Source organism: Pinus tabuliformis, chromosome 2_1, assembly GCF_031772625.1.
Source record: "Pinus tabuliformis cultivar Carrire ecotype Pingquan chromosome 2_1, CPIR1, whole genome shotgun sequence".
NCBI classification, from domain to species: Eukaryota; Viridiplantae; Streptophyta; class Pinopsida; order Pinales; family Pinaceae; genus Pinus; species Pinus tabuliformis.
In genome coordinates this window covers 223,246,242-223,273,189 of record NC_142299.1, presented here as the reverse complement: position 1 = coordinate 223,273,189, position 26,948 = coordinate 223,246,242, and the positions used below count along the sequence as shown (strand labels likewise).

The window sequence follows — 26,948 nt, the reverse complement described above, 5'->3', positions numbered from 1 at the left end:
AGTAATGATGGGCAAGAATTTTTAGCTTTGAAATGGCTTGCAATTTCATGGTCACAAATTTGTGTGTTGATATGCTCCATGTCTTGGAACCAAGGTGGCACCAATTGTTGCTTTCCTTGAGTGGTCAGATTATTATTGTTATATCACCTTTCACACTCCTTTTCATCCTCGTCGCACATGCTGGGAATCATTGCAGTGCATTGTTTTTAAACATTTGCAAAGGTGTTAAGTAAAATTCCTTGGCCATTGCCATTGAATAACACAACCCTTTGCAACCTTCGAACTTTGCACTACATGAATAGTAGTTGTGGATGCACAACGTATTTATGAAACCCAGGGTTAGCATGCTTGCTTCTTGAGCCTACACCCATCATCAACACTCACCATTATGCCTCTCATGCCATGTTTCTAGAGGTGAGCAGATGCCTTTATTTTCATTGTAGTCATGAACCATTCCAAATTCCTCCTTGAATGCGTATCATTTGTTCTCTTATCCAAACAATAAGACAAACTTGGCACTGTAGTAGTGATTGTTCATGGGAGCCGATGTTGCTTTGTCACTTGACGAATTACTTCATGCTCCTGGGGAAAAAAGCGCTTGACAAAATACTTCCAAGGTAGGGATTTCATGCGAATTGAGTGAACATGCCCTTATACCCTCTTCATGCCATATACTTCCATGACTAAATTACGTATGTTGCATTAAGGTTTGGACAATTGCTCAGTGTATTTATCCCTCATTATATTTTTCCTTCTTGAAGAGACAATGACAAGAGGATCTCGTGTGGTCGCATAGTCACTGAAGGGGATGGGTCACACTAGTTGTTAGCTCCTTCATGCGTGATTGTGCGACCTAATGATTTGGGAGAGGTCACATAGTCGCATTAAGGAAACTCACATCCATTATGAAATTTCTTGGGTGTGATTTTGTGACCTAACAACTTAAGATAGGTCGCAGAGTTGCGTTGAGGGAAAGTCACACCTTCTAGCTGCATGCTGGAATGCAACTTAGCAACTTCAGTGGATGTTCGACTCACCAAGGATCGCATGGTCGCATACATCAAGGTCACATATTTCTGGCATTTGTTTGAGGCTCCAAAATTGTGATCTAGTGACTTGAAGAGGTCACATGGTTGTAGGTTGCATTTGGAGTTTCATCTCTAAGCATCATCCCATGCAACCTGTCCAGTTACAGTGATGGTCCAGTCATAGTTTCAATCTACCTGACATCGCAATTATCAGAGCGTGATGCATCCATTTTCTAATCCTTTGTCCTTCACACATTGTTGTGTTGCTTGCAGTCAACGTGGCCTTAAACATACAATATTATCGTTCTAGAATTTACAGCATGTAGGTTTTGTCGACACCCAAATATATGTAGTTACATCACACCCTTTAGCTGAAAATAACACGCCTTTGTCATTTCATTCCCATGCGTTGAGTGTGGCCTCTCTCACATTTTAGCTCTCCTTTTACAGATGGTTGAAACCATGCAACATTTGGGATTCCCGTCCATCGCATGGTATCATGCTTTGCTTGTCCAATCCATCTTATTGATATTAAGACACTAAAAATGGTTATAAATATGCTCCTTTAATGAGGAAAACTTAGCCCACTTGTTGGCTGGCTTCCAAAATGAAAGGAGTGTCGTAGGCATAAACTTATTGTTACCTAAGGATGTTGGCTATATTTGATCTCTGTCTAGAATTGGATATGCAACTGGAGGTTCCACTCTAGGATATGGATATGAGAGAAGGGAAGTTGGGGGCTCCATACATGATATGGGGAACGTGCTTGATATCCATCTATTTGCGGAACTAAAATTGGAATTGGATTCGGAGCTGGATACAAATCTGCGATTGAACCCGAATCTCGATCTATTGTGGTGCCAACATTTTCCCCTATATTATGTGGGGCTTTATAAAATCTTCCAGTCACACAACATGAGACTAATGGCTCATACATAGCACACCTTTCTAGAAGAACAATTTGGCCTTAATGTTTTGGTTGTGATCCTTAATGCATTTTGCATTGGGATGTCATTTATATCCTAATGAAATCTCTACCACACTTCCTTCCAATGTTCTTATTGAATGAGCCCCTCGACACATTGTATACGGTGCTTCAATTTGTAATGAGAGTTGGTGCCATTCGTCATAACCTTGGTTGCATGATGCTTTCTCTGTATCGTTGCTCCATCACTTTATTTCTATAACATGATCCCAAAACCATTCTAATGCAGCCCCCATGTTATTATATGCGTTGATGGAAATGAAACATAACATATTACCTATAAATCAAGCTCCCACCACACCAAATAAATAAAAGTCATCAATCTCGATTTTTGGATTCTCGATGTTTGGTTTAATGTGATCCTCTGTTATCATATCCAAGATAACTTTGTTTAAAATCTTGCGAAGAAAACCAAAATATATCATTATTTTACTATCCATCACTTTTGCATGTGACAACCATACAACCGAATAAGTAATGAAGCAACCAAGGTAAGGTATAATCAATTATATTGGTCAAACAAAAATGTTTGGATTTGAAAACAACTCAAGGTTCTAGCACTTTAGAGGGCCTATTGATTTCAGGAAACCATGTTGTTATATGTTGCCTGTTAGAGCCTAAATCTGCCTTAGGCTGAGGAAGGCAAAATTCAAGATAACCACAAACCACGCTCAGCCTTGTAGCTAGCCCTACGAGTACAGGAGAGGGCTCTCTCCGGGTCACACTCAGTAAGAATAAACAATGGGGTCTGAGATGACTCAAATGGATACTGATTTTAGGCTAGTAAATGGATATGAAAGAGATAATTGATTTGAATGACTAAATTTTCCGGGGTGTATGCGACAAATGACTGCTTGAGCTGAGAAATTAAAACAAAGACACAGAGTGTTTCATGAGGCAAGATAGGCAGGAAGTTTAGCAATCAAATTTGAAATATTATGGAGTGGAAAGACTATTGAGAGGCTGAAAAGGAAATATGTAATGAATCATTTTCAGACAGAAGAAAACACACAGAACATAAACACTTTCACAAGGCAGGGCAAATAACTGGATTCTACCTCTCATACTTAAAAGCATTAAATCATAAGTGATTATGAAGGAAAGGTAAACATAACAAGGTACATATGAAAAAAAGAAGAAACACATTGCTAAACCCATACCACAGGGATCTCCTGAATCAGAGCTGCATCATTTTATTAATCTCCCGGCCAAAGCTGTACAATGAAAGTGCTGGGTTTTTCCTCCACACTATTCCTAGAAACTCCAACCCTTACAAATGATTTTTCAATACATAAATAGACTCAATATGTGGTAAAAAAGATCGACACAAATGGGGAGCTGTTTAATCATTAACTAATAGAAGCTAGAAGGCCAACCATCTGTAACAGGAACAACGTTACATTTTAATTTCTCTGATGACCAATTAAAAAGGAAAAAGTGTGGCATGGATCCCAGGAAATCGTGTCTGAGGACAAAATAAACCATCTGTTCCTATTTCTCTGCTATGACAGGTGTCTTTTGTTTTAAATGTAGGCGTTTGGTTTTTGACTGTTTCACTTTTGCCATTTGAATAAAACCAATTTTTAATAAAAATGGCTTTTAAACTAAAATTTTGTCTTTCATAAAGGGAAGACTGTATGGTTAATGAATGATCCCAGCGGTAATTTTGCTAAACTCAATAATATCTGCGTCAATGCCAGCGAACACATATCTATTTGCCGAATATACCTGTATTTTTGTAATAATGACAAGCTCCACGTGCTTTCAATTGAAGAAAGGGTTTTACCTTTATAATAAAAACGCTATTTCCCACACCATGTTTTCGAATCCTGGTAAACTCCTTTCTTGTTTAATGATTTATAGATTTCACTGAATGTATCGACTATATTTACCAGCGCATTTATCATCTGAAGTAATTGGTCACTGATACGAGAAATTCAATGCCTCTTCTTCAAATCAGAACACGAGCTAACATCATTGGCAAGGACGCATAAACTTTTACTCAGAGCAAAAGAGTGAATCGACTTAGAAATTTGATGAAAAGTTGATGAAATTTGGTCTTTTGGTTCTGTGCACCGCGCTCCAGCCCAACGCACCGCACCTCCTGGATGCGCCGCGCCAGAGAAAAAATGCACAGTGGTAGGAGGCCCTATGCGCCGCGACCTCCCAATGCATCGCGCCTTCTCCCAATGCGTCACGCGCTCTGTTTCAACACAATTTTAGTTCTCCAAACTCTGTTTCACTTTTCCACAATCTCCTTCGTGGTTTCTTTGGCTTCTTGCAGTCTTTTGATGTGCAAATGAATCATAAAAATGTCTTTCATGCCATAGACTTTGATTTTGATTTGGAAAACCCAATTTTATGATGTGGTAGATTTGCATTCCCGTTGTATTGATATTGAAAGGGATGTAAGGTACCATGGATCGTTGTTCAGGAGTCAACTATGTCTCCTGAAGAAACGATGCATCAAAGTACGCATCTCATGGTTCATAACTGCTAGGAAATCATTGTGAGCATGAATAGCTATTTCAGCCTCTTGTCGAGCTATCTCAAGTGCAACATTCTGCTCCATGAGCAGGTCTCGTGTTCTCATTGATTCTTCCAAAATTGCCGCATGTGAGAGAGCCACCGCTACCTGATTTGCAACAACCTCTACAAGCTCTAACTCATGAACATGCCATCTGCGAGCACTATCAGAGGGCAGCATAAGGACCAAGAGTGCATACCATCTCTTTGAGGGTTCCGACCAATCATTAATATGGAGTTTGAGAGATGCAGAAGGGGCACACGAACTGCAACCACATCTCCAGAATGACCAGTCAATATTCCAGAACAAAAATTTATAAAACATCAAGATGTCGACCCTACCTGGCAAATCCACGCAAATAAATGGCAATTTGGAGAAATTTCGAATGTTTTCGGGCTTTGGACTGTATGCGCCGCGCTGCATACCCAACGCGCCATGTCGTCCCAGTGCGCCGTGCCCGAGGAAATTTACACTGGGTTTCTCCTCCCAGTGCGACGCGCCTCTCTAGTGCACCGCGCTGACCCGACTTCATCCAACTTCACCCAATTTCACTCCTACGCACCAAACTTGTTTTGAATAGTTTACTCTTTTCATGGCAATGGCAAAAGCCTCTAGTTGAATACCATGGGCCTTCTCTGGTCGAAATTGAGAAACTGAGATGTAATTCTGTAATTTCTCTGGTCTCTCCAAAGGAAGTGCCCACTCGGTCCATAGTTCATCAAAAGTCAATAGTTATACCCAAGGAAGCATACCCTAAAGAGAATGTATTGCAAGGAGGGTACACTCTACTAATTCGTTGAGGTATGTTCCATAGCTTTTCAATATGAGATTGTGTCCATGAAGAGTTGACCATTGCCAAGTTTGAATAGAAACCTACCTATCCATATGTTCAAGTCATAAACTTGTAGTAAACTGCCTTGCCTCTCGATAACCAAAAGCTGCTTGCAATGGCATTAACATTATTATACATTGAATTGCGGCTCAGAACCTGAGAAAGCATATCTGAACTAATTGTTGGATAATATGTGTAACAAGTAACCTTGCAGCCAAACAAACGTGTAACAGGATATGTGAAGGCATAACCACTCTTGTATCAAAATAAAAAATAGGTGTGAACTTGTTAGGAGCTTCCCATGCGAGTAAAACTAAGCCAAGACTCTGGCCAAAAAGAGCAAAGTGGGGATAAGTGGCTACCTCAATCCAAATCCTTTTATACAGATGCACCACCTCTTAAAGTAAACTTTGTTTTTGTTGTTTCTGCTTGACTTTTTGAACTGAAGATGACCCTCTTTGTCAATTTTGCAGGGGTGTTTGTCTTGTGATCTTGGCAGAGGATGACCAGGGCTGTGCCTGAAACATTGCATGTTTGAGCTTTAAAAATTACATATTCACTACAAAAACAAATTTGATGATTTCTTCTTCAAAACTCTGTTTTGAAGAAGAATCATTCTCGAGCCTTATTAATAATGGAAATTTTGAAATGAAGACTTATTGGAGACATCCTCATGGCCTGTGGGCGTTATTTGACATTGTTGAAGACCAATTCAACTAACCCTAGACCTAGTGACTGAAAATAACTCTTGCTGATCAAAAGACACAAAAACTTGATTTTGATGAATAGACTTGAGCCAACATGGATAAGGCATGAGGGGTGATGAATGAAAATACCCTTCCGTCAGATTTATGGCATGCTCCTAGCGGAATGCAACTGAGTGAATGGAGCGAGACACCTGAAAATGAAATGCAGAAAGAGTTTTGATCTCTGACGGAGGATTGACGAGATCAACTCTAACATTGGCTCCAATGGGGATGGTAGCTCCATCTCCTTGGAGGTGCCAAGAACTATAGATCTTTGGGAGAGTAGGCAGTGCCTTCATCCATTGGGCTATGGAGTCAAAACACGGAAACTGACATTATGCAAATGAACTCTGACTAAAGACTAAAATTGAAAACCATAATAAAACCAAACACGACTACATCATAACTAACAAACTGGAAAGAAGCTCATATTTGAGCTTATTCATCAAACCTACTCTAATTATTTTTTCCACCACCCGATCAAGTGAAATGGAACAGCCAATGCAACCATGTAAGCATCATGGCTGATATTTGATTTCTTCCCAAATGCTTTCTGATGCGCAGAAAAAAGGAAGAATCGAAAGGCAACTCCCATGGAAACTTGGAATCAAGTTCACTGCTGATAAACTTGCAAAACATGAATTGGCTGGATGACTTCAAGAATACTGCAAAAGGATCTTCATAAGTATCGCTGTTGATTTCCATTAACACATTACTGCTCTGGTCCAAGTAATCTTCATAGCTGGATAATAAATTTTTCCTCACATCTGCACTGTCTTTCTCTGATAATTGCAGCAAGCTGTTAAAAGGGTCCTAAATTTCGTGAATAACCAGACTCTGTTGCTGATTCCAAATAGGATAGAAGTCCCCTTTATCAATCTCCTCATATGACTGCAACCTTTGATATGAGCTTTGTAATGAAAAATCCGTTAAACAAGACAATGAAGGTAACCTTTGAAACCGATGATTATCAACATTCTATTTCGTCACATGGTTAGCTGATGAAGAAGAATTTTTATAGCAAATAGAACCTAACACATGAGCAAAAGGATCATAAAAAAATTGAGGAGACTGCTGCAATGTATCTATTGAAATTGTATGACATCCTATTGGCTGTTCATCTTTTTCTTTAGAGATATTACGAAGATTCTGCCTTATAAACTGAAATACTTCGAAACAAAAGGGTATAGAATCCTCTTGCATCATTAGATTATGTATTTCGGCTGCCACACCTTCATCCGTAATCTGACCTTCAATTGTGTTTGGTGGTTACAAATCTGGTGCTAGAGAGGGTTTTATATCCAAAATGATTTCATCAATCATTTCAGGGGAAGATTTCTTATTCACAACTTGCTCAAGAATTTTGCCATCTGTCTCATCCTCACCATTAAAACTGAGAGATTGTTGATTTCCTACAAGCTGTTCATTTGAAGATTTACTATACAATTTACCCCTCAAAAACTGAAATGATTCAAAACAGAAAGGTAAGGAATCTTCTTGTATCGTTTGATCATATGTGCCAGCTTCCATGTATTCACGTGCAACTTGACAATCGATGGCATTTGGGGACTGGAACTCTGAATATAAGAAGTCTGGAACAAAGTTTTCATCGCCCTCAAGAGGATCCAAATCGAGACTTGTCGACAGCTGATTTCTGATTGCATGGAATTTGTCTCTGACGAACTGACATGAATCAAAGAAAAAAGGCAAGTATCCTTCACTTACTTCAAAACTTGCTGCACTTTCCTCATGTTTCCATAGCTGATATGCATCGGTTGATCACTGTACTCGAGCTGCTATAAGCGAACTTCCTCCTCCCATAAACTAGCTGCTGATTTGTCTGCAAGATTAGCTTCTGTTTGGAGAACATAATCACCATCATCATACTGATCAAACTGAGGCAAATCGTCAGTATAAAACACATCATCAAGCATACATGTCATATCAACAGGTCTTTCTTCTCCCAGATGATCTGCAAAACAATCCTTATAACAACTGAGGTAAGAAAAAAAATGTTTTGTATCAGTCACTTGTTCATGAACGTCATTTTCATCATTTGCAGTCATTTTCTGCACCATCTCTTCTACTGCACTCACCAAAATGTCAAGCTTTTCCTCTGAAGGTGTCGATTTCTCTAGATCAACGTTTCTCATCTCTTCTTCCTTCAACCTTGCCCTTCTGATCAGCAAGTGAGCCTCTACATTTACTGCATTGTTTTGCATCTCCTCAAGTGTTGCGGCATTCCTTTCTCTCAGTTGAAACTCCATTTCCGGATCAAAGGCACCCGGGTAGTGCAAGAGAGCAGATCTAGGAGGGGGCCTTATATCAACCGGCATTGAATAATAAACTTGATTAAATTTGGCTGAAAACTGTTGTATAGTCTCCCCTGGCAGTCTTTTCAGCTGGTTATATTCTTCTACAATAAGGAAAAGGTTCTGTCCAATCATCCACCTGTCGAGAAAATTTTTGACGAACTGCTGGAAATCTGAGATGGTTGCATCAGGCAGGGCTTTGAACCAACTCTTGAATTTTCCTTGCAAAGATAGAGCAAAAATCCTTATACTGACATCTTCTTCATCAACTTCAAAAAGGTATAGAAAAGTCTCAACATTCTGCACATGTAGCTCAGCGTTGACATTCTTGCATTCACCGTCAAATCTCAGCAAATATAGATCATAGTTTTTGGGGAAAGCATGAAGTAAAGAAGGTAAAACAAGAGGTTTATACCTATTTGGGACTATAAAAGGTGTAGGGGTATATGCAAGAGTTATGGGATCAGTTTTGTTTTCTTTAGGCTCATCACTCTGTGTTATGAAACCAGCTCAAGAGAAGATAGAAAATATAGATCAACGCCTTAGAATTCAGCCTCTTCAAGGGGGCAACCTCCTTTACATTACATAAATGAAAAATTCTTGGATGATACAAATGAAAAGACCTCCTTTCTATATGTAGGAGTCTAAGGGGTCATAACATAATCAGAGCCGACATAACAATAATAATGTAAGGGCACAATAATAACAATAGTGGGCTTCTATGGGGCACAATAGTAACAATATGGGCACTACATGGGTACATCAATATAATAAGTGGGTTATACTAATAACAATAAGGGGTTACACTAGTATTATAGGGTCCTAACATGCCCCTCTCTTTCAAAAAGCGTTGTCCTCAACGCTTGAGTAGTTCTTGATGCTTATGTATAAAATTCTTGTCCTCCCATGTGGAATATTCAGCGGGTAAGTTCTTCCACTTGATGAGATACTCTGAAATTGATCGATTTCGTAGCTGTCGGGTTCTTGTTTCTGTGACTGCTCCAGGTTCCAATATGATTTTTCCTTCCTCTTTAATTTCTGGCAATATTGTTTGAATTGGGATCTTTTGCAACTTTTGAATAAGTGGCCATACTTCTTTGTCCTTCTTCCATTCATACCTTGCTTCGTTTATCCAATTTGGTTGGATAATATAAATAGCAAAAAACAATGCTTCCACATCCTCATCCTTGAAGAGTCTTCCCATTTGGTAAGGTCGCCATTTTTTAAGTGCTTGTTATTTCGTTTGAATTTGCATCGAAGTGGCGTTAACCTTTAAAAGTTGGAGAACTTGTGGTTGATGCTCAATGTGATCTTTCACTGCTTGAACCTTTTTCTTCTTGATATGTCCTTCTATCTCTAGAGTTTGAGGAGTGGTAATTTCTTCCAATCCTTTACAAGATATGGTCGGATTTATTTCTTGATGCTTGATGTGATCTTTCACTTCTTGAACATTTTTCTTCTTTATATGTCCTTCTATCTTGATAGTTTGAGCAGTGGTAATTTCGAAAAATGAATTACAAGATATGGTTGGATTCATTTCTTCTTTCTCGATGTGATCTTTCACTTCTTGCACCTTTTTCTTCTTGATATGTCCTTCTATCTTGAGAGTTTGAGGAGTGGTAATTCTTGCCAATGCTTTACAAGTTATGGTCTGATTCATTTCTTCTTTCTCTGGGGTGGGGTCCTGGCGTATATCTTCTTCTTTTGTTGTTTCTTGATCCTTTTCTTCCTCCTCTTCATATTCTATGTAAAATAATTTCTTCTCAGCACACTTATGACCTTTAGTGCATTTTCTATCACAATTGTAACAAAGCCCTTTTTTTTTTTTTCTTCCAATTGTTGTGGTGTAACCCTTGTAGGTTGTGGAAGGCTAGGAGAAACAACACTTCCATCTTTATAGTTGTGAGGGGTACACTTCCTAGTTTCCATAATTTTTCTTTCCACTATGTCACAAAGCCCTTTTACTCTTTCCAATTGTTGTGGTGTTGCTCTTTGTATCCTCATAATGTGCTATCATTTCCTCCGTGAAAATTGACCACGTAACAAGTTGTTTACGAGAACAAAGCCCTTTGTACCATAAAAATTGATCTGGTTCTAAATATGAAGATGCAATACATACCTTTTGTAACAATTGTACACCATGTATATCAAAATATTGCTCCATCTGAAGTATCCAATTTACCGGATCCTTGCCATCAAACTTCCTCATCTTGATTTTTCTTGATTTTAGGAGCTCTACCTTGAAACGACTGTAACTCTGTACTTTTGGATCTTTAAGTTCTGAAATTGTGACCTACAGTATCCCTCTGTGTCCTCTTTCCAATGCCACCAATCTGAATGAAATTGGATTCTCCAAGAAAGAGTTATGCACAATCTCCCAAGATGACCTGATTATAGACTAGTTCAGTAGAGCGAACTTGTACGACGTGCCACGAGTCACTGTTTCAACATTTGGATATGAAAAATGCATACAAGAAACTACAGTCCATCCTCTTTTTGTACCTTCTTACAGAATTTCAATCCGATCCATAGAGAGAAAGTTATGACGATTTTCCCCAGGTCACCTGTTTTGAATGTAATTCAGGAGTCTGGAAAAAGACCAACTTCCTCAGATCATATCTCCGCAAATATCGTGTGAAAATCTTTGAAATTCGGAGCCAAGGTTCAGTGCGATTTTTTCTCAAATGGGTTTTTTTTGCGACTTCTGAAACGTTACAGAAAAATGTTATAGCGAAAATGCCATGATGACCTGTTTGGAGCAGCGAAACCCTAGAATCCAAAGCTCTGATACCAAATGTTATGAAACCAGCTCAAGAGAAGATAGAAAATATAGATCAACGCTTTAGAAATCAGCCTCTTCGAGGGGGCAACCTCCTTTACATTACATAAATGAACAATTCTTGGATGATACAAATGAAAAGACCCCCTTTCTATATATAGGAGTCTAAGGGGTCATAACATAATCAGAGCCGACATAACAATAATAATGTAAGGGCACAATAATAACAACAGTGGGCTTCTATGGGGCACAATAGTAACAATATGGGCACTACATGGGTACATCAATATAATAAGTGGGTTATACTAATAACAATAAGGGGTTACACTAGTAGTATAGGGTCCTAACACTCTGAAGAGAGTCATCATAAGATGCGGGAAAAGTAAGGAGACCAGGATCAAAGGGAAACTCAATATTTACACTTTTTGAATAGGTCGACCGAAGATTTTGATCACCTTTATCATACAACATATTCTGAAAAAATTTCAGGACAACTTCAAGAATAGCAAAGAAGTAATTTACAACAAAGCAGAGTAGAACCTGAATACCATTCCACTTTGGATACCCGAACGTTGTGTAAAATCTTTCCATTTTCTTAGAGAAAGAGTTAGTCCTCTAGTGGAGTCTTTACAGGAGTCGCCAGGTGAATGATTTTAGCCTTCTTATGCCTGATCGTTGTCCACCATCAACCATCCGATCTGAACTTAATACATGTACTGGGGCAAGACAATCTACAAGCAAACCATTTTAGATTCCCCAGTGGAGTCGCCACTATGTTAGAGCCTAAATTTGCCTTAGGCTGAGGAAGGCAAAATTCAGGATAACCACAAACCACGCTCAGCCTCGTAGCTAGCCCTACGAGGACAGGAGAGGGCTCTCTTCGGGTCACACTCAGTAAGAATAAACAATGGGGTTTGAGATGACTCAAATGGATACTGATTTTAGGCTAGTAAATGGATATGAAAGAGATAATTGATTTGAATGACTAAATTTTCTGGGGTGTATGGGACAAATTACTGCCTGAGCTGAGAAATTAAAACAAAGACATAGAGTGTTTCATGAGGCAAGATAGGCAGGAAGTTTAGCAATCAAATTTGAAATATTATGGAGTGGAAAGACTGTTGAGAGGCTAAAAAGGGCATATGTAATGAATCCTTTTCAGACAGAAGAAAACACACAGAACATAAACGCTTTCACAAGGCAGAGAAAATAACTAGATTCTACCTTTCATACTTAAAAGCATTCAATCAGAAGTGATTATGAAGGAACGGTAAACATAACAAGGTACATATGAAACATAGAAGAAACACATTGCTAAACCCATACCACAGGGATCTCCTGAATCAGAGCTGCATCATTGTATTAATCTCCTGGCCAAAGCTGTACAATGAAAGTGCTGGGTTTTTCCTCCACACTATTCCCAGAAACTCCAACCCTTACAAATGATTTTTCAATACAATAAATAGACTCAATCTATGGTAAAACAGATCGACACAAATGGGGAGCTGTTTAATCATTAACTAATAGAAGCTGGAAGGCCAACCATCTGTAACAGGAACATCATTACATTTTAATTTCTCGGATGACCAATTAAAAATGCAAAAGTGTGGTGTGGATCCCAGGAAATCGTGGCTGAGGACAAAATAAACCATCTGTTCCTATTTCTCTGCTATGACAGGTGTCTTTTGTTTTAAATGCAGGCGTTTGATTTTTTGACTGTTTCACTTTTGCCGTTTCAATAAAACCAATTATTAATAAAAATGGCTTTTAAACTAAAATTCTGCCTTTCATAAAGGGAAGACTGTATGGTTAATGAATGATCCTAGCGGTAATTTTGCTAAACTCGATAATATCTGCTTCAATGCCAACAAACACATATCTATTTGCCGAATATACCTGTCTTTTTGTAATAATGACAAGCTCCACGTGCTTTCAATTGAAGAAACGGTTTTGCCTTTATAATAAAAACGCTATTTCCCACACCATGTTTTCGCATCCTGGCAAACTCCTTTCTTGTTTAATGATTTATAGATTTCACTGACTGTATCAACTGTCTTTACCAACGCATTTATCATCTGAAGTAATTGGTCACTGATACGAGAAATTCAATGCCTCTTCTTCAAATCAGAACATGAGCTAACATCATTGGCAAGGATGCATAAACTTGTACTTGGAGCAAAAGAGTGAATCGACTTAGAAATTCGATGAAAAGTTGATGAAATTTGGTCTTTTGGTTCTGTGCGCCGCGCTCCAGACCAACGCACCGCGCCAGAGAAAAAATGCACAGTGGCAGGAGGCCCTATGCGCCGCGACCTCCCAATGCGTCGCGCCTTCTCCCAATGCGCCGTGCGCTCTGTTTCAACACAATTTTAGTTCTCCAAACTCTGTTTCACTTTCCCACAATCTCCTTCGCGGTTTCTTTGGCTTCTTGCAGTCTTTTGATGTGCAAATGAATCATAAAAATGTCTTTCATGCCATAGACTTTGATTTTGATTTGGCAAACCCATTTTTAAGATGTGGTAGGTTTGCATTCCCATTGTATTGATATTGAAAGGGATGTAAGGTACCATGGATCATTGTTCAGGAGTCAACTATGTCTCCTGAAGAAACGATGACAAAAGCAATAATTGCATGCATCAGAGTACGCATCTCATGGTTCATAACTGCTAGGAAATCATTGTGAGCGCGAATAGCTGTTTCAGCCTCCTATCAAGCTATCTCAAGTGCAACATTCTGCTCCATGAGCAGGTCTCGTGTTCTCATTGATTCTTCCAAAATTGCCGCATGTGAGAGAGCCACTGCTACTTGATTTGCAACAACCTCCACAACCTCTAACTCATGAACATGCCATCTGCGAGCACTATTAGAGGGCAACATAAGGACCAAGAGTGCATACCATCTCTTTGAGGGTTCCAGCCAATCATTAATATGGATTTTGTGAGATGCAGAAGGGGCACACGAACTGCAACCACATCTCCAGAATCACCAGTCAATATTCTAGCACAAAAATGGATGAAACATCAAGATGTCGACCCTACCTGGAAAATCCACGCAAATAAATGGCAATTTGGAGAAATTTCGAATGTTTTCGGGCTTTGGAATGTATGCGCCGCGCCGCATACCCAACGTGCTGCGCCGTCCCAGTGGGCCGTGCCTGAGGAAATTTACACTGGGTTTCTCCTCCCAATGCACCGTGCCTCTCTAGTGCGCCGTGCCACCTGCTCTATGCGCCGCGCTGACCCGACTTCATCCAACTTCACCCAATTTCACTCCTACGCACCAAACTTGTTTTGAATAGTTTACTCTTTTCATGGCAATGGAAAAAGCCTCTAGTTGAATACCATGGGCCTTCTCTGGTCGAAATTGAGCAACTGAGATGAAATTCTGTAATTTCTTTGGTCTCCAAAGGAAGTGCCCACTCGGTCCATAGTTCATCAAAAGTCAACAGTTATACCCAAGGAAGCATACCCTGAAGAGAATGTATTGCAGGGAGGGTACACTCTCCTAATTCGTTGAGGTATGTTCCATAGCTTTTCAATATGAGATTGTGTCCATGAAGAGTTGAACATTGCCAAGTTTGAATAGAAACCTACCCATCCATATGTTCAAGTCATAAACTTGTAGTAAACTGCCTTACCTCTCGATAACCAGAAGCTGCTTGCAATGGAATTAACATTATTATACATTGAATTGCGTCTCAGAACCTGAGAAAGAATATCTGAACTAATTGTTGGATAATGTGTGTAACTGTTATAGACATTTTTGTGCCTCGCGTCATGGAGCATGGAATGTCAATAATTACAGGGATCCTCAGTCCCTAAACATGTTGTTCTTACCCCTAAAAGAACAAGGTCATCAAACAACAGCACTTCCAATCAGTTCTCCACCTGAAAACACTTCAAAACAGGCTTATTTTGGATCATGTCAGCTGCTTAACTGAGCTTCTGCGCTGTAATGCAACTGTCCCACTCTGTACCTACGCTGGAATTCAAAAGTAATGAAGGCTACCTGCGCTGGGCGAGATTGGCCAAGTGGCACAGTCATCTTGCAAGGTGTCAACTGCCCAGGAAGCTTCCAAGCTGACACTTGGTTCATCAGATTCGCCTTGTGATGAGTAAGAGGTACTTGATCACCATGTGTAACCAAGGATCTCCAAGTGGACTCAAGAACTGAAGATTAACTGAAGAGGGAGAGGACACTAGTCAGCTCTATGCCAGCCTCAAGCTGACTCATCCTCTCTTCTTCTCTCCTATATATAGAGCTCTTCTATGAGGTCTAAGGAGGCTGGAATTTTGTGTAAAGCAAGGAGGTGCTGTTGGTTTACAGTTAGAGCTATTGGGTGATTGTTTTACTAGAGGTGAAGAGGAGAGTTCTTGCTGCTGGGGAGGTGCTGCTGGATTGGAGCCATCATTGGTTGTAACCTTCTCAGAACCCTGTTACTTCTATCAATAAAGTTTTGCATGTTCTCCTATATACTTGTATTGCATTGATGTATTGTATTTACATGTATATTTGATTCATCCTAATCCATGCTTCAGTTATGAGTACATGTATCTTGTAGTTTGCTCTCTTGTTTTGTGCAGGATCTGTGTGTAGCTAGACCGGCAAAGAGAGCAAGGAGCTGGGAACAAGAGACAAAGAGAGAGGACAAGGATCGACTAAGCGAAAGACACCAGGTTGGTTAATCTTTCTTCATTCTCTCTGTACTTTCATAAAGGAAATCATCAAAACTTTACTTTCAGTTGTTGCTAAAGACTGTCACCTTTAGAGTAGGGATAGGGTCATCCGCATCGGATACTTTTCCCCACAACAAACTGGCGACTCCGCTGGGGAACCTAGTATCTTGTTGATGTTTGTAGTATCTTTGCTATTCATTTCCTGAAGAAAAGAGTACCAAATCGAAAAGCTTTTGACTATATCAAAAGCGAAGTAGAGGGGCTGCTACTCTTGCTCATTTTCTGAGCAGATTCATGATTTGAAGAGCTGATCTACAAAAGACTCTTTTACTCTTTGTGATAGCTCTTCATCCTCTTGATCATCCCTTTGCCTGTACTTGACCTATAGCTTTTTATTTCAGCAAAAACAGTGCATTTTTGAGCTTTTTATGACCCGAAATTCCTTGTAAACGCAACTCTCGTGTCTCAGTGCAGGCTGTCCACAGGCAGTCTGCATTTCAGCGCAGGTACTCCCTTCGGGAACTGCACTGAGAATCAAACTGACAGACCAGAGCCTGCGCTGGTCCAGTTAGCCAGTGTCTTGCTGAGGTTTCCCTTAGTGTCTGAGCCCTGTTTTCACTGATTTTTGCTGATTGCTTGCTGGTCATTGTACTTGCTGTAAACCATTCTCCTTGACATTATTCCGCCTCAGTTGTGTGATGAAACTGTGAATGTTTTTTCAGTATTTCTTGTTTCAGTTACAGTTTCCCATTGTGAAAAGCGAACCAGTATAGCTGTGACCTCTTAGATCCTGAACTGTAAAAGTGTCTTTGTGATCTTAAGAGCTAGTTTTATTACTGTTCATGGCTGTTTGAGTTTGTTTGTTTTTCATATTATGGTTTGAATTCATATATCTTTAGTGTCGAAACAAGTACCTGTAAGGTGTCTTTTCATTTTAGACGAAACTTGTTTGTTTACGCTTCAAATTGAATTCGAAAATTATACAACAATTTCCTTTTGTCTACATCAACATTAAGGGAAAAGAAAAGAAATACATGCATCTTGCATTTGCATTTTTGATAAGTTTGCGTGTCTGATCTAGGAGAAAGTGCATTAGTTTGTGCTTTGTGCTCTGTATGGAAAGATATTGTTTTTCTCTCCCCTCAGTAGTTAGGATTTTCAAAGCTAAAAAGATTGTAAAAGCTTGCTTATCATTTTAGCTGCATTTAGGAATTTGTACCAATACATCTCGTGGTGATCCTGAAAGACAAACTGATAAACAAGATCAACTTAAAATATATTGAATGAATCTAAAAACGCATTGTAACATAACGCTCACAGTAGAGGTCTAGGTAGAGACGTGTTCCGGCGTCGTTAAACGTAGTGACTGTCGATCTCTACGAAGGTGGGTGATTCCTCCTGAGAGTCGGTGGCACTAATACGGACTTGAGCTCCCGCGTACCGTCGCGTATATTGGGAGACCCCTATAGGCTTTTATCCTTTATCCTTAGGAAGCCGTGTCGACCGCCCTACTGATCGCGATGCAGTGAACACAACATTCACGAAGATCGACCACCCGTACCGTAAAACGTATTCTGTGGTTTCGCGAAAGGTTTGGCACACCCTCTGCCTAGATCTCCAGAGCAGTTTCTTTTGGCCCTTTTCAAACTCTATAACTGAAAAGGTCCAACCGAGCATTTGTCACTTCGGGCTCGTTAATACATCGAAGGCGACTAGAGTCATCTTTAGCTTTTTCTCGACTCTTAAAACATGAAAAAGCAAAGTTGTGTCTAAAAGCGTCTAATAAAATTCATTCAATACGGAAACATAATTCCCCTTTTTGTATTTTAGTTGATCAAGTAATCCGCAACCGTGGAGGAAAGTCAATTAAAACTCCGTCGTTCGGGGAGACTCGCGAGTCAACCGTCTTTGTCTCCGGAACCGAGAGTAGTACGGACGAAGCGAACTCGCTGGACCAGGTCAAAATCTCCCATTAAAGTTAGAACGGAAGTTCCAACAACATCTGAGATTCTGGTCACTCCCAATATTTCTGGAATCCCTGCCTCTATTGAAGAAGTTCAACAGCAACAGAAGGACAGTGATACTGATCCTAGTCTGAAGACAAGTACTTGCATAACTGAACCAGTTCCATCTGAAACCGGTCCACAGAGTCTTGTTGTTCAAACAACTGTCGCTGTCGAAGCAACCCCTTCTTCGGCACCAGAAGTCTTTTACGGACCTGACGGTCTTCCTCTTCCTCCTGGTCTGATTGCAATAGAGGAAATCGTAGAGGACCAGCAAGCAAATACTCCAATTCATTTTGGAGTAGGTACCCCTCTTTTTCCTTCTGCATCAGAAGTTTGTCTATCGCCACCGGAAGTTCCTGAAGAATCGTTAGGAAGTTTATTGGATAGACTTAAAATGTCTGAACAACCGTCGACATCTAGGACTGTGCCAAATGACACAGCGATAGCAGAAGCTCCTGCTGTCACTCCAACGATGTTTGCCGGCATACCAGCCGTCCCGACTAGCTCTCATCAGCTAGAAGGAGTCCACCCAGGGACTATTATGACAACTTGGTCTGTTCCAGTTTGTTCTTCCGGTATAATACCCGGTAATTCTTATGTTGAAACTAGACAAATTGATCCCTTTGGGAATCAGTTTGGGCCATCCAGTCCTCAAAGGCCATCTATACCCTTGAGCTCCGGATTGTTACCGTATGGGGGGCAATATGCCCTTTCACTTCCCCTTCCGGGGGGATACCCATACGGCAGTTTTCAACAACATTCAGGTTTGACTGAAGTAACGACGAGTGGTTGGGTACCTATGTTACCCCAACAACCAAGAGTTGTATATTCCATGCAACAATGTGTACCTATGTCCAGTATCCCGACGACGCCAGCAATTGTAACCGTGTCGCAAGTTCAATCGATGCCTGTTGTATGTCAACCCCAAGTTGTAATGCAACAGCCTATTGACCCTGCAACACAACCACAATCGCCAACTGCCGAGACGACACAGATACAAACGGGAACCATAACCCCGCATCTTGGTCCGTCGGTTAGTGTCGCACAGCAAAACATGGCTTCACAACCATGGATGGTGCAATACCAACAACCTCAGTTTCAACAGGTGTACCAAGGGTCTGAGCAACAGATCTTTGCAAATAGTGGGCAACCCTATATTCAGAACGGGTTAAACCAACCACTTTACAGTGGCCAAGCCCACCAGCCGTATCAGTCATATCAACATCAGTTGCATTATGCTGGTATGCAAAGACCTACTGCTCAGGCGATTCCATCGTATCCTGGGTACGCCTCGCCAAACCTGAATCAACAGTTGCCATTCGTGGCAACCCTAGAATTACCAGATTTACATCGATTAACGAACGATCCAATCGCCTATGCCCATTGGTGGCCAGCGATTCCTCACAAACTTCCTTCGGACATTCCTAAATTCAATGGAAATCCGGGCGAAGACCTGTCGAATCATGTGATGACATTCCATCTGTGGTGTTCGTCGAATACCTTGAATGATGATTCGATAAGACTTCGTCTTTTCCAGAGGACATTGACTGGTCCGGCGGCCAAATGGTATATTGAATTACCTAGAGCCTCGTTCGACAATTTTAGTTCCCTAGCCACGACTTTCTTAACACACTTTCAGTTACCTATAAGGTACGAAACTGGGACAGAGATCTTGACCAATTTCAAGCAGACAACAGCCACACATATATCTGATCATATACATGAGTGGCGTCGTCGTCGCAGAATGGTAAAGACCTATGTTCCAGATCAGCTATTGGCTGAGTGGTTTATAAAGTCGCTTCTGCCTGCTATAACAAAAGATGTGGCCAAGGGAGGCGTCGTAACAGAGGAGCAGGTTATTGCTCGTGCTCAATATTTGGACTTAGTATATACTCAGTCGGGCACGCTCTATGATAAGATACCTGATGCCCCCAGACCGGAATTTTCAATCCCTCCTCCTCCCGGATCAAATAGTGACTCTCATGCCGGTGATGGCGTGATTGGAACTGCAAACGCTAAGTCGACAAGGGATTCAGATAAGAAAGCCTGTAAGACTTCGAATCAAAAAGCAAATCAAGAGATTCTAGCTTCGGAGGTAAATGCTGTATCTACGGATAAAGGCAAAAACTCCAATCAACCAGGAAGCAAGAAGAATCAAAACAAAGGGAAGAAGAAGAAACAAGGAGAGTCATCTCCTCGAAAAACTTCTTCAAGCCCTCCTCGAGATAGGAAACCACCTTATGGGTGTCAGATATGTGATGAGGATCACTGGACGAGAGAATGTCCATACAAAGCTGATCTAAAAAGATTCTTAAAGAGTTCGCAAACTCCAGCTGTGTTAACTGATCCGTTTCCCGATCGAGGAAAAAATCTGGTTGGTAGTGGAAATGCTTCACCGTCGCAAATGCTTATGTTATCGATATCGAAGCAACAGGATGATGCTTTAATTTCGACAAGGAACAAAGATTACGGGAATCCACAGGTGTCGAACGATAAAGGTAAAGATCAACCTAGCAGTTCGACAACAACTTCGGCAGAAGTTGTACCCCCCATCACACATGAATTAACAATAAAACCGCCAAAGGGAGTAGTACACAAGTCGACATTTAATCCTCGTGCCAGAGCGGCACAACATTATAATATAGTGGAAGATTTGGTGCAATCGCCATCTGCTATGTCGACTCTTGAAGTACTACAACATTGCCCATCCCAAAGGCAGGCATTGTTATCGGCAATTGGTGGGGTGGATCCTAAAGATTCCAATCTTGTATCCTTTGATCACAAAGGATATGATCCTCAGTTACCAGCTCAACTAGCTTTCCTCATCCAAGTGAAAGCCCTCAACAAAACTGTTCATCGAACAATTATTGATGAGGGGGCATCGACATGTATTATGTCGATGAGTTGCTGGAAAACTTTAGGATCTCCAACCTTGACGCGATCATCAACAACATTAAAAGCATTCGACGGAAGAACATATACCCCTTACGGTATCCTTAGTAACTTGAGAGTTGAACTAGGGGGAAAAACAGTAGAAATAGATGTTGAAGTCATCGATGGCAATCTTGACTATAACATCCTACTGGGAAGACCATGGATTTATGCCATGGAAGCTGTTGTGTCGACCTATTTTAGAAAAATCGCATTCCCCTTTCAAGGAGGGATTACGATCATTGACCAAAAAAATTTCCTCCCTAATGGTTCACAAGTTACAGGAAGCGTTCCTCTGATCCATGGAAGCGACCATTCGTTTCAAAATATCGGAGTAGGTTTCCTAAAAGACCCTGTCTTAATGGGTACTTTCGCCCTACCGCCTACAAGCAATCTGGCGGAAGTGGCCACAGTGGAAACCTACAAAATTAAATCTAATCCAATCTTCTGGTTGGATTCGGAAGATTCCTAGATATTTTGTCGGCTCCGAGGATAGTTCCTATCTCAGGTCAACCTCGTTAAAAAATGAAGATCCGAGGACAGTTCTTATCTCGTGTCAACCTCGTTAAAAAATGAAACAAGGAGTTATGAGGATAGTTCTTTTACTATGTCAACCTCATTAAAAAATGAAACAAATCCCCTTTTCAAAATTCAAAGGTAAACCTTCATTCCAATCACCAAGTTGAATGCAATGAAGCTTGGGGGGCACCCTCCTTTGACATGCGTTATTATGATGCTGGGGGCATGCAGAATTCGAGCAGTTTTAGCACATAGTTCATGCTCGTTAAAAAATAAACGCAAGATCCGAGCAGTTTTAGCACATAGTTCATGCTCGTTAAAAAAAAATAAACATAAGTTGTGAGCAATCTTCCCTTAGAGTTCAAGCTCATTCAGAAAAAATGAACCGGTAAATAACCTTTTGAGATCGTAAATTCATCAGCCATAAGAACCTTGATCGTGTTTTCATCCATCACCTCCACTGTTCATTTGGCCGATCATTCACTTCCATTTGTGTGTTTACCTCTTTTGAGAAACAGCTGCGAAGAGTGATTTCACCTAGCCATCCTTGTGACACTGCCGTGATTGGAAAATTCCAACCTGTACCTGGAATCTGTAGCTATCCCTGTTTATCACTCGTTCCTCAAAAGACGAGTCTTCTTTCAGCTCTTTTCACTGACTCGTAAAATATGAAAAGTTTGCCGAGTTTTGGCCTTCCAGCTCGTTAAAGCGACCGGAAGAGCTATCCCTCATTTAGACTTTAATCTTTTTGGACCTGAGGGATTATTACACAAAAAGATCGAGCGCTTGTCTTGTTCGGCTCGTTAAAAGTACCGAACACCCATCCCTTCTGTATTGTTTTATACTTTTTCGGACTTAAGGGATTAGATGACGAAAAAGAAATTCTGGAGTTGACTTTATGTACCTTTTCAGACTCTCTAAAAATGAAAAGGACCGAGTTTTCCTTGTCGTTAGACTCGTTAAAATGATTAAATAGCGACAAACTTGTCTTTAGACGAGAACGAGTTTCCCTATCGCTAAGCTCGTTAAATCATAGCGATGGGCTTGCCCGAAGGGCAGGTTATAGAACAAGCATATGTTATCCTCCTCAAGCTTGACAAAAATAAAGAGGTACTGGTCAGAAATGACTGGGGAAAAATTGGGAGAACATCAAAGCTTAATGGTAGCAAGTCACTCTTGAACATGACACTTTTCCTCCGTACCACATCGGGTTGGGTTGCTTCATTCACCGGTCTCATCACCATGGTCCTCGCCAAACCATCCACATTTGGGGTAATGCTACCAATCCATCGCATCAGTGTCATTATATGTTCAAGAGGGGTCATTCTGAAAGTGTCAACCGTGTCCCATCCACTGCCATACATTATCCTTCATCCATTCATGATCGCCACCCTGAATCATATGTCACAGTTTGTTTTCACCTCCACTAAAGTCATTAGCTCCGTTCCGTGTCATTGATGTGGGATTCATCAAGGCCCTCCTTTGACGGATCGCTTCTTGTCGACTTCAGCTCATTATCCAAGAAGTGGATCTAGGAACACCCCCATCAGTACTTTGAAGCTTGCATGCCTCAATGGCAAGTTTCTCACTTCCGGCGACAGGTATACATCAATGACCTTCGACCAGAAGATTTTGCGTGGCGTTCGACGCCAAGTCCTTTATTCACGCCACGTGAATTGTACTGCAGTACCTTGAGGGTCATCGTCATTATTGGTGATTCCTCTCGCGCTTGTTAACGGTTTTCATTATTGACCGGTAATCAAGCGATGTCTTTCCATGTTCGACTTCAGCGCAATTCTCACATGGATCGACTTGTACTTAGAGTGAAGATCGAACGAGTTTGAAGACCCCGGATCTAGTTTCATCCATCCGGGCTGCGATATATATTCAGGAAATATAAAAGCATTTGCCATGTACATCATTGCAGCAGATGATCATCCTACTCAAAGGATGATAATTTCAGCAGAAAATTATCAGTCTATCTTCAGACGATCGTCTGTCATATGTACCAAAATGTATTTATAAAAAGCTGAGCATGGGAATGCCCGCCTCAGCTAGATCATGAGAATAATGATGAATGAAAAATAATGTATTGTATTGTATTGTATTACAGGGCACTCTCCTCAGTACTGGAACGAACTTCGGATCCTCTAGATAAAGCATTTCACCCGATAAACGGCCTCATACTTTAGGGGGCAACTGTTATAGACATTTTTGTGCCTCGCATCATGGAGCATGGAATGTCAATAATTACAGGGATCCTCAGTCCCTAAACATGTTGTTCTTACCCCTAAAAGAACAAGGTCATCAAACAAAAGCACTTCCAATCAGTTCTCCACCTGAAAACACTTCAAAACAGGCTTATTTTGGATCATGTCAGTTGCTTAACTGAGCTTCTGCGCTGTAATGCAACTGTCCCACTCTGTACCTGCGCTGGAATTCAAAAGTAATGAAGGCTACCTGCGCTGGGCGAGATTGGCCAAGTGGCACAGTCATCCTGCAAGGTGTCAACTGCCCAGGAAGCTTCCAAGCTGACACTTGGTTCATCAGATTCGCCCTGTGATGAGTAAGAGGTACTTGATCACCATGTGTAACCAAGGATCTCCAAGTGGACTCAAGAACTGAAGATTAACTGAAGAGGGAGAGGACACTAGTCAGCTCTATGCCAGCCTCAAGCTGACTCATCCTCTCTTCTTCTCTCCTATATATAGAGCTCTTCTATGAGGTCTAAGGAGGCTGGAATTTTGTGTAAAGCAAGGAGGTGCTGTTGGTTTACAGTTAGAGCTATTGGGTGATTGTTTTACTAGAGGTGAAGAGGAGAGTTCTTGCTGCTGGGGAGGTGCTGCTGGATTGGAGCCATCATTGGTTGTAACCTTCTCAGAACCCTGTTACTTCTATCAATAAAGTTTTGCATGTTCTCCTATATACTTGTATTGCATTGATGTATTGTATTTACATGTATATTTGATTCATCCTAATCCATGCTTCAGTTATGAGTACATGTATCTTGTAGTTTGCTCTCTTGTTTTGTGCAGGATCTGTGTGTAGCTGGACCGGCAAAGAGAGCAAGGAGCTGGGAACAAGAGACAAAGAGAGAGGACAAGGATCGACTAAGCGAAAGACACCAGGTTGGTTAATCTTTCTTCATTCTCTCTGTACTTTCATAAAGGAAATCATCAAAACTTTACTTTCAGTTGTTGCTAAAGACTGTCACCTTTAGAGTAGGGATAGGGTCATCCGCATCGGATACTTTTCCCCACAACAGTAACAAGTAACCTTGCAGCCAAACAAACGTGTAACAGGGTATGTGAAGGCATAACCACTCTTGTATCAAAATACAAAATAGGTGTGAACTTGTTAAGAGCTTCCCATGCGAATAAAACTGAGCCAAGACTCTAGCCAACAAGAGTAAAGTGGGGATAAGTGGCTGCCTCAATCCAAATCCTTTTATACAGATGCACCACCTCTTAAAGTAAACTCTGTTTTTGTTGTTTTTGCTTGACTTTTTAAACTGACGATGACCCTCTTTGTCAATTTTGCAGGGGTGTTTGGCATGTGATCTTGGCAGAGGATGACCAGGGCTACGCCTGAAACATTGCATGTTTGAGCTTTAAAAATTACATATTCACTACAAAAACAAATTTGACGATTTCTTCTTCAAAACTCTGTTTTGAAGAAGAATCATTCTCGAGCCTTATTGATAACAGACATTCTGAAATGAATACTTATTGGAGACATCCTCATGGCCTGTGGGCATTATTTGACATTGTTGAAGACCAATTCAACTAACCCTAGACCTAGTGACTGAAAATAACTCTTGCTGATCAAAAGACACGAAAACTTGATTTTGATGAACAAACCTGACCCAACATGGATAAGGCATGAGGGGTGATGAATGACAAGACCCTTCCGTCAGATTTATGGCATGCTCCTAGTGGAATGCAACTGAGTGAATGGAGCGAGACACCTGAAAATGAAATGCATAAAGAGTTTTGATCTTTGACGGAGGACTGACGAGACCGACTCTAACATTGCCCAAGGTGATGTCACACTTATAGGGAAAACACCTGGAAGTGTTTGTAATCATTCATCCTAGAGAGTGAGGATTAATTCAAAGCAAGGTTGGATCTTCAATCAACTAAGTGCTAGGGTTGCAAGGGTGAAAGGGAAAAATATCATTCTCATCAAACTTAATGCACATGCTAAGTTGGGGAGCTAAACATGGACCTAGGGGAGTATGAAATGCAGTGAATCTTACCATGCTATATGCCATGCCATGAGAGTGTGTACTTAGAGGTGTATGAATTAGGTTAAATAATGAAGGGAATCATTCTTGTACCAATTTAGGGTTTCTCCCCAAACCCTAGTATGGTCAATATAATGAAAGCCAGATTGGAGTCTGGTCTACCCACACATGGTGCTGCCATAGATTGAAAGGCATATTACATAGGGATAATATCTGAAGTCATGGAAAAGACATCACACTTCCAAAACCTTAATGTAATGTTAGGGTCAATGCGTGAGATGAGTAATGACAAAAGAATGGAATTTATATCGCATGATGGAACGAGTGAGTGCATTGATAGGATATGATAAGAAAAATCCATGTGGGCATTAATGGCTTGAGGTGAGTAGAGAGGGACCCAAAATTTTAGATATGCCCAAACAAATTGGATGGTGTTGTAGCAGTTAGAACATGTTTACATATATTTAAAGTCAATGATGTGTGAATGCAAATACGATCCACTCGAATGGAAAGCCTTTAGTAGAAATTTAAAACCTGTATCTATTCTAGGATCCTCATTCCTCAACTCAGTATTGTAAGTAAATAGTGTTTTTTTGCCAATCCAGTAAAGTAGAGAAAGGATAAGGGGAAAATCAATTAGCGAGAAAACTAATATCAGAGGTCTATAAATACTTCTATGAAGGGGAAACCTCCTCTACTCTCAATAAGTTAGGATCCCTCTTTTTCTCATTGAAAATAATAAATGACAAAGCACAATCCTATTAAATAAATAAATAAAGGGTGAAAAAAGAGAAATTATTCTTGCATAGGGAGGTGGAGAAAGTGACTTCATCAGGGTATTGTCTAGGCTCATTGGTAATGAATAATTTCTTGTGCTCCTGTAGTGACTACATCAAGGTATTTTCCTAGCATGCTGGGAGTGGAGCAACACTAGAGATGAAAATCATACTCTAAACATCTTAAACTGACTGTACATATTACCTTTTCCTAGATCGAAACAATTATGATATGGAAAGCCTTGATATGTCTTTAACCAAGTAAAGGAATGGAGAGAACTATATCTCTAACCAGGTTAAGTAGGGAGGGAAAGGTATTCCACATGATGAATCAATACTTCCTGAAATACTGAGACCCTACACTTAGATAATTAAACCTAAACAAAGAAGCTAGAGTTCTACTAGTGTGTTGCTAAGTGTTGTCGCTACGATCAACAACCTCCAAAATTTTTCTCACACCTGAATTTTGGAGCATACTGAGGATCTTACATTTTGTCGTCTTATGGTTACTCCATGGTATTTTGATGCTTTGTGAAATGTTTAAGTCTTTTTCCTAGATTTAAACTGTCAAGTCACTTGCACACA

At 40.5% G+C, this 26,948-nt stretch overlaps 1 pseudogene; it reads right to left on the bottom strand.

Moving 5' to 3' along the window:
* Positions 1-4,450: 4,450 nt before the first annotated feature.
* LOC149199542 (putative ethylene response sensor 1 pseudogene) overlaps positions 4,451-26,948 on the bottom strand; it is a 38,413-nt pseudogene continuing 15,915 nt past the window's right edge.